This window comes from Grampus griseus, assembly GCF_964374135.1.
Source record: "Grampus griseus genome assembly, chromosome: 8".
In the NCBI taxonomy this organism is placed as follows: Eukaryota; Metazoa; Chordata; class Mammalia; order Artiodactyla; family Delphinidae; genus Grampus; species Grampus griseus.
The window spans coordinates 31,952,322-31,962,299 of record NC_139002.1 but is presented as its reverse complement, the minus strand read 5'-3'; positions in this window follow the sequence as shown (position 1 = coordinate 31,962,299).

Here is a 9,978-nt window from a genome sequence, read left to right as displayed (position 1 = left end):
TCAATTAATTTAACTTTGTCTCCTGGGGTCTGCAAAGAGACCTGCCCTGACTGGGAGACATGCCCTGATTGGGAGACCCCTACCCACCCACCCCCATCCCTGGAGTTCCCTGACATTGCAACACACTAAATGAAAGCATCTCCTGTAGCCTTGGAAGAGAGGCCGCACCTGCCTGCCTGAAAAGCTAGATAAATATTACCCTTACGAAGAGGCACCCAGGAACAGAGCCTCACAAGTATGTTCCTATTTCCAAATAGGAAACAACACAACGAGCCAGGCTATCTCAGAAGATGAGGAAAGGCAATTCAGGTGGGAGGATACAGTTGTGTGGCGAAGGGTGGTCACGTTTAATAGGTTTACAGGAGGATCTTTGACCAGAATTCCATTCACATACAAAACAAATGTGAAACAGTTCAGCGGTCCTTTCCTTCAAGCAATCCCGAGTTCTTGGATTAAGTGTAGGTTTATCTATGTAGGTTTATCTGTAGATTTACCCATAAAGAATGTATAAATAATAATCAAGAGCCACACCCTCCCCGATCGGAGCTTTATTTCTGTGTGCCAATTTCCCGAAGATTGGATCTCCTGCTTGACTTCTTTAGCGTTTTCCTCCATTGCAGGCAAGAGTTTCAGCCCCTCGCTGGCCCTTGTCCCTCTCGCAGTGCTGGAGGCATGGCGGACTGATCTGAGTAGGAAATCAAGACACCTTAACTTTATAACATTTCATAAATTTTGTTTAAACAAGTGCAAACCAAAACCAGGATTTTGCAATAAAAAGTATTTTTTATAGAAACCAAACAAGACTAACAGCCATTAGAAAGGCAGAGGAACTGCTTTTTTTTGACAGCCCTGAAAAGCTTTAATGTCAAAGACAGGAGCCCTGTCACAGAACAGAGAGACAAGTTCTACCCCCTACTTGTTTATATCTTCTTGAGGCCCTAACTCCACTCCAGCCCACCCCACTCCCAGAGGTCTTCCAGAAACAGAAGGCGTCAGGTTTAACCCTTTCCTTTACCACAGGGCCTTTTAACTGCCCGGAGACGTATGACTTGATGAACTACAGGCTGCAGCTGTGCTAAACGTAGTCCAAATCAATACATAAGCAAATAACGATAACGTTCTGTTAGCACATACAGGCACAGTGTTAAGCGTATATATTATTGCAGCAATCCAGACGAGGAAACTGAGGCTTAGAGATTAGCACCTGGCAGAATAAAGAGCAGATTGCTTGATCTAAAAAATCTATGCTTGGGCTTCCCTGGTGGCGCAGTGGTTGAGAATCTGCCTGCTAATGCAGGGGACACGGGTTTGAGCCCTGGTCTGGGAGGATCCCACATGCCGTGGAGCGACTAGGCCCGTGAGCCACAACTACTGAGCGTGCGCGTCTGGAGCCTGTGCTCCGCAACAAGAGAGGCCGCGATAGTGAGAGGCCCGCGCACCGTGATGAAGAGTGGCCCCCGCTTGCCACAACTAGAGAAAGCCCTTGCACGGAAACGAAGACCCAACACAGCAAAAATAAATAAAAATAAATTAATAAACTAAAAAAAAAAAAAACCTCGCTGTGAGCACTCTTTAAAAAAAAAAAATCTATGCTTTACCCACAGTACTACACTACCTATAAATTAAATTTATAAAATGTTATCTTTAAATAGACTTCTTAATCCTTAAGTACTCAAAATTGTTTTAAATTAAATAAATATAGCTGGGCAGCAAGTCTGCCTGTGGCTAAATTTAATGCTTAGGACAAAAATACAACTCAAATTATTTGTCTTTTTCATATATAATATGATATAGCTCAGAAAAATCAGAATCATTGATTCATTTACTCAACAGATTTTTTGGAATTTCCTTCTGTGCGCCAGTGACCAAGAACACGTGTTGAACAGTCTCTGACCTCTTGAATTTTACTGGCTAGTGAGGGAGACAAACATTAACTACGGAAGCACACAAATATTTAAATAACTACATTGTTATAAGCGTTGTGAGGGACAAGTATGTGTTATGAGAGGATAACCAGGAAAACCAGTATTAACTGGGCTGTCAGAAAGGTCCCTCTGGGGAAGCAATTAATAATTTGAAATGTGAAGGATGCATAGAAAGTAGTTTGGCTGAAAGTAAAAGGAAGGAAGGTGTTCCAGGCAAAGGATATACTTTTACCAAGGCCCTGAGCAAGAAAAGAGCTTGGCTCTTTCCAGACTAGGGATCCCTGAGTAGGGATCCCAAGAAGAAGGTAGGAAATGAGGCTGAAAATGAAGAATATAGACCATCAGGAGTTGGATTTTACCCTATGTGCAACAGAAACCCATTAAAGGATTCTCAACAGGATAGTTTTAGAATCTGATTTATTATTTTTAAAAGCTCAAATCTGGCTGCTGTGTACAAAATGGATGTCAGGAGGGCAAAAGTGAAAGAGGGAGATGAGGTAGGAAGTTTTGCTTACAGTCTTCCAAGCAAAAAGACTGGGGCTTCCCTGGTGGCGCAGTGGTTGAGAGTCCTCCTGCCGATGCAGGGGACACAGGTTCGTGACCCGGTCCGGGAGGATCCCACATGCCGCAGAGCAGCTGGGTCCGTGAGCCATGGCCGCTGGGCCTGCGCGTCCGGAGCCTGTGCTCCGCAACGGGAGAGGCCACAACAGTGAGAGGCCCGCGTACCGCAAGAAAAAAAAAAAAAAAAAAAAGATTGGTGGTGGCTTGGACTAAAGTGTCAACACTGGAACCTGAAGAGTTGTAAACAGTTTGTAGTATATACATTTAGAAGATTATAAGATTTAATGATGAGTTTTATATGGGAGAGGATAAGGGAGGGGTGAGATAAGGTAGGGTCAAAGATAAGTCCCAGGTTTCTGAACTGAGCAATTGGGTAGATGGAAGTATAGAATAACTTGAAAATAAGAGTAAAAGGGGGTAGGGCTGGTAGACGGGTATCATCTAGACCAGCGTCTCTAATTTAAGGTATATACGAATCACCTGCAGAATCTGATTCAGTAGGTCTGGGGTGGGGTCAGAGATACTGCATTTCTACAAGCTCTCAAATGATGTCAATACTGTTTGTCCATCGACCACACTTCGAGTAGCAAGGCTCTACTCTACCAACCCAACATAGGGTTATAAAATTTTTATTTAATTATGATGATTTCCTAAGGAAAGGAGATTTTAATTACAAAAAAGAGAGCATAATTTAAAAATAAAGTTCTTTAATACGAAGTGATTTAATTTTATGAAAAAGTACACCACCCTTAGTTTGTCCATTTGGCCACAGATGAAATGAAATTTTTATTATGAACTGACTTTGAATAGCCACTGATCTAAACAAAATAACTTATTGATGAACAACATTTTTCAAATTTCAACTACTTGTGATCACAGCTACTATTTCATTCCTCTATAAAGTAAAAAGCTTATTCTTATCTATCAGGAACACACAACCACTGGAATCAGCTTAATATTGTTCTTGGCTTCTAACTGTGTTCAGTAAATCTTTTTCAAATCATTAGAATCATAGAAAATTTATACCAAGTAGAACCACAGAAAGAAAATAAGTGCTATTTTGACACATTGATATAAGTCAATATTAGAATTAGCTCCCTCCTCACTTTATTGAATGTTTTTAGTCAGACTTACTTTAGGTAAAATATATGTGTATTTTAAATTATCAGATAAAAGCTGGTAGTTTGGCAACTTTAAACAGTGACTAGAGAGCAATTAAATGGTCAATAAGATTAGACTGAATTTTAGAAGGATGAGAGGAAGCAAGTAGAGTTTAAATACATGAAATAGCAAGATGACAAGTATTGTTCAATAATTTCCAAATAATTTGTAAAGGCTTTGAAGGCAGGATCGATATTTTATACATTTTGGAATTCCCACAGTGCCTAGCGACATGCAAGGTGCTAACTAGCCAAATGAAAGGAATGTAAAACCTGAAAGAATAATAACAGTTAATGACCAAATATTAGAACAACGGTAATGTACCACTTGGTAAACTTTTACAGTTAAATGAAGCGAATGGGAGCCAGTAGTAATAATTAACACCTTCATCTTGTAGCAACAACTTACAATCCAATGAGGCAAAGTCCATATTTTAAGGATGTAAAATTGAGATTCATAGCAATTAGGTGATGAAAAACTAGAAGAAGCTAAAGGAGAGAAAACAATAATTTCTAACCCAGCGAGTCTCTAGGAGAGAGCCATAAATTAAAATATGTCAAATCAAACCTTATTTCCTATATACACAAACTATATATTGAGATTCTGTTCCTAGAAGCCCACATGAAAATAGCCATTAATATTAAGAACAACCATACATTAGAATTTTAAGTGTCAATCATTGTGATAAGCACTTCACACAACTTAACTAATTTAATCTTTATGATAACCCTATAAAGTAAAAAAAAAAAAAATTATGTTCTATTTACAGATGAGGAAACCTAGACACTAGAGCTAGAGTTGGATTTCTGATCTGACTTCACTGTCCATGCTGTTAAACATAGCTGTACTGAGACAGGCTGGGACCTGGGGCCTGGGACCGTTTGCTGCAGTGCTTGCATGTGAACATGCATCTCCTAGAGCAATAGAATATAAAGAAACTGTAACTGCCCTGTTGTGACAAATTATGAACAGCAAGATACAAAGGGGCCAAAAACCACATGCCACTTCTGAGGTGCAGGGAGCAATAGCACGGTACTGAACATCATCCCTGCACACAGCACCACCAAGGGGGTATGCAGACCATCTAAGCCACCCTTCCAGCCCAATCCACCAATCGACCCTCACCCTCACCCCTTTTAAGGGATCAGCTAGCAGCCCCTCAGGGGGTGAGCAAGGGAACCTGTTACTTGTTTTTGCTCCCTCATTGCTGCAGCACGAATCCCAGTAAAGCCTTGTCTGAATTCCTCATCTGGCCTCTTACCAATTTCTTTTGATTAAAGAGTCCAAGGGGGTTTCCCTGGTGGTGCAGTGTTTAAGAACCTGCCTGCCAATGCAAGGGGCATGGGTTCAAGCCCTAGTCCAGGAAGATCCCACATGCCGCGGAGCAACTAAGCCCGTGCACCACAACTACTGAGCCTGTGCTCTACAGCCCACGCACCACAACAAACTGAAGCCCACACGTGCCCTAGAGCCTGTGCTCCGCAACAAGAGAAGCCACCGCAATGAGGAGCCCGCGCACCGCAAGGAAGAGTACCTCCCGCTCGCCGCAACTAGAGGAAGTCCGCGCGCAGCAGCAAAGACCCAACACAGCCAAAAATAAATAAATAAATTTTTTAATAAAAAAGTCCAAGGACCCTGATCAATAACAATACTGTACTGTGAAAATAATGAAACTGATCATAAAAATAAAGATTAAAAACAACATAAACATACACAAAATTAAACACAATATGAGAACTGTTTTGTAAATGTGGGAGGGTTTTTTTCCACATATACTTGTCCGGCCAAGACTCCTTAAAGTGTGAGTCAATGAAAGTTAGACTGAAAACATCTTTTTTCTGGAAAATCTCCCTATGGAAAATGTTTTTCTTTGCTCCAAGAAGTTGAAAAATCATAGTTCTGAGATTATGGGTATTTTTATTCTTTTTGCTTACTTGTTTCTTTCCTGTGTTAAACATGTGTTACTTATGCAATTTTTAAAAAAAAAGAAAAACTTAAAGATAATTGGGAGATAAAAATAAAAAACTATTGTCAGGACCGAATTAATAAAGGTTGTATAGAAAATATACCAATCATGCATATTTAAGTGACAAATAACAACTAGAAAACTATCAATTTCCAAGTAAATATTGAACTTAAGACTATATAGTCAAAGTATAATCACTGATTATAGGGTTGAAAAAAAGAGGATGAATTTCATCAACAACACAATAAAAATGATTACTTTTGAGTAATGCAAAACATAAGCAAAAAATTCCTAATTTAAATTAGCATCCTAGGTCCAAAATAAGTATAATTATATCTTTATTTTTAATGGGGGATTTTTTTTTTAATTTAAGGAACATTATAGAGGTTCCTTAAAAAACTAAAAATAGAATTAACATATGACCCAGCAATCCCACTACTGGGCATATACCCAGAGAAAACCATAATTCAAAATGACACGTGCACCCAATGTTCATTGTAGTAATATTTACAATAGCCAGGTCATGGAAGCAACCTAAATGCCCATCGACAGATGAATGGATAAAGAAGATGTTGTACATATATACAATGGAATATTATTCAGCCATAAAAAGGAACGAAATTGGGTTATTTGTAGAGATGTGGATGGACCTAGAGACTGTCATACAGAGTGAAGTAAGTCAGAAAGAGAAAAACAAATATCGTATATTAATGCATATATGTGGAACCTAGAAAAATGGTACAGATGAACCAGTTTGCAAGGCAGAAATTGAGACACAGATGTAGAAAACAAACGTATGGACACCAAGGGGGGAAAGCGGTGGGGGGAGGGGTTGGTGGTGTGATGAATTGGGTGATTGGGATTGACATGTATACACTGATGTGTATAAAATTTATGACTAATAAGAAAAAAAACCCCACAAATATCACATATAGCAAATCTCATGACATTGTACACTTCAAATATGTGCAGTTTATTGTATGTTGGTTATACCACAATAAAACCAGAAAAACCTAGAAAAAAATTAACTAAACAAATACTATGTGCTTAGATCATGTGGAAAATGTTTTTATAAAATGTCAAGCAAATTCCCCCATGTTGAACAGTATGTAATCTATTTGGAAAGATGTTCACAAAAAATCAGAAAAATAAAAGTACAGTATAGTATATGATCAAATATTTGATTGTCTAGCAAAAACTAAATGTATACAAAGTCAGACAGAAGTATTGGAATAAATTTCTTCATGAGATGGGATTTAAGATAAATTGTAAAGAAAGTGTGGGAAAGTTTTTCTCAATGAATAGTGTAGAAAACCTGCATCGAATTCATCTAAAGAGCATATTAAAAATACAAGTTCCTAGGCACCATCCAGGACCTGTGGAATCTCAATCTCTGGTCTCTGAAATCTCTCGATCTCAATCTCTGAAATCAAGGAATCTGCATTCTAATACTTCCCTCAGAAAATCCTTCCAAGATGAGCTGATGTTTACAAGACCTTTCTTTCAATAGTTTCATTTACTGGCTGATATGCAAAGTAAAGATTGAATGACTTTTGGTGGTCATGCAAGGAAGTCTGAAGGGTCAAACACGGCTACACTTCCAAAGAAAATTTGCTGAGTTTGGGTACTACGTGTAGGATGCTGAGTTGCTCTACAAAGGCCTCTAAAGCACAGAGTGAGATCTTCCATAATGTCATGGTGCTTAGAAAACAAAGTCCTACTGGAAGGATGGGGCCTGCCTCAAACACACATTCAGTCTCCCCATTAAGACATTTGCTAGATTTCAGTGCTGTAGGATGTGGGAAGCTAAAGAGCAAGCTCAACACCTCTGAAAGGAAAACCTGAATTTTCTCATCTTTGGGGGCCAAGAAGATAGAGATCTGTTAGATTTTTAGTCAGGCCTGCTCAAGTTATAGGAGAAAAGAGATGGACTGCGGTTCTGTCCTACTAAAACTAAAACTCAGCCTTGACCCATTGAATCCCTGATTGTATTAAAGTTGTCGGCTATTCACCTTCAAATAGTGAATACTTTCCAGTGGAAGATAATGTCTTCTGAATCTCTTACACTTTTCAAACACACAATGTTGTACCTAAAACAAAAAGTTGTTAAATGTGTGAGAAGACAGAGAAACATGATTTATAATCAAGAAATAAACAGGGAAAAGAAGCAGATCCAAAAATAATTCTCCTATTGAAGAACTCAAAGATTTAAAAATAACTTTAACCTGTTAAATAAAGAAAAATGTATACTAAATGAATGAAAAAATGGAGATTTAAATAGAATATATTAAACAAGATTAAGATGGACATTCAAGAACTAAAAAATAAAATATCTGAAATTAAGAGTTAAGCAGAAAAGATTAGTGAATTCAAAGTCAGGTCAATAAAGAATGGAAAAGATGAAGCACAAGAAGAAACAAAGAATTGAAAAAGATATAACAGAGAAATATGGGAAATTGTTAAAAGTTCTAATATACATGTAATTGGAGTCCAAGAAAAAGAGAAGAGTGAGAACAAAGTGGAAGAACTATTTGAAGAGATAATAGCTGAGTTTTTAAAAACTGGTTAAAAGGCATCAGTGAAAGAATTCAAGAAGCTCAGCAAATCCCAAACAGGATGAAAACAGAAGACACACACAAAAGCACACATACACAAGAATACATACACACACACACATGACAGATGGAAGAGGATTGCCAAACTACTGAAACCAAAGGCAAAGAAAAAAATTTTAAGCAGGAAGAGGAAAAAAAGACATATGACTTTGAACGGAGCAACACTAAAACTAATGTTTGACCTTTCAACAAAAATTTGGAATCCAGAAGACAACAGAATACATTTTTAAAGTGCTGGAAAAAAGTTGTCAACTTACAATTCTGTACAGTCTGTTGTAAGATATCATTTAAAAATGACGATAAGGACATTTTCAGATAACAAACTCTGAGAAACTTACTCATCAGGAGACCTGAATTATAGGAAATACCAACAGAAGATGTTCAAACTCAATGAAAATAATCCCAGATTATAAATTCAGAACTGCTGGAAGGAATAAGAAAAATGTAAAGGGTAAATATACTAGCAAATATGAAATATTACTGGCTGTTTAAAATAACAGTAACAAAATAATGTATTTTGGACCTATGTAGAAGTAAAATATTGACCAAAAAAACCCGAAAGGTGAAAAATGAATAAATAGATTTTACCTGTTGTAAGGTTCTTGTTTGAAACATAGTGTAAGTGATGGGTTAAGGTGCTATGTAATAAATCAAGGAGTCATATTTTATCTTGAGTAACCAATAAAAATTATACTAAAATGTATAACCAAAAAGCTAAAAAGGAGAAAAATGGAATAATAAAAATACTCTATTATTCCTTTCTTGCCTACTTTTGGATTAAAGGAAAAAAGAACAGAATTAGAAAACAACAAACAAGATGGTAAGCTTAAACCCAACCATGTCCATAACATAAAAGGACTAAATCTACTTAGAAGACCAAGGCTTGATGAAAAACTAAAATCAACAACGAAAACGAATATTCTGTGTGTTTGCGTTTCCCTCCCTCTTTCTCCTACTGCTGTTGGCTGAATATGGAATAATCAAGATCAGTTTTTGGAGGACTAGGGAAAAAGGAAAGGGAGTTAGCAAGGAGGTGGAAAAGAACGACATCCCTCTCTCCCCCTTCTGAAGCTCAGATACACAGCTATTAGACAAAACAAAACGACAACAAAACTATAGATACGAAAGGTCATTTTCAATAGGAAATAAGAAATATGTGTTTCTATTAAACAGCACGTTGTACTGTAGTGTATATGGAAAATTACTTTAGCCTTCAGATGTAACTTTTGAAGAAAAAAAAAAAAAGCCGGATGGTAAAAGAATAGTTTCCCAAGTAGTCATGATAGTTAAACCTAATTAATTAACCTAAGTAATTCAGAGTAACTTTTTATTCAGAAATGTTTGAGTCACTAAACTTAGATAGCTATAAATCTAAGATTACACCGTTTGAGACTAAGAAATTAACCCACGCGGCGTAATTATTATCGAGTTAATTTCAACAAGTATGTACTGGCAATTTTTCTCCGCCCCCGACCCCTAGTTTCCAGCACCGCTAACATGGCGTGAAGGAGCGAAAGTGACGGTAATTGAGGCAGAAGCTGCGGTAGCGGCGCCCCGAAACCCCAAGGGGGATTCTTCCTCCGCTAGCTGCAGCCGGGCCGGGAGGCGAGTCTCCTCTGCCTAGGTAGACCCGTGGCCCCGCCCCACTCTGCCCCCGCCCCCGAAGCGTCGGGCCCGCCCGACGGCCGCCGCGTTGCTATGGAAACCACCCCGCGTTGCTATGGAAACGACCGTCGCTCCGCGCAGCCTA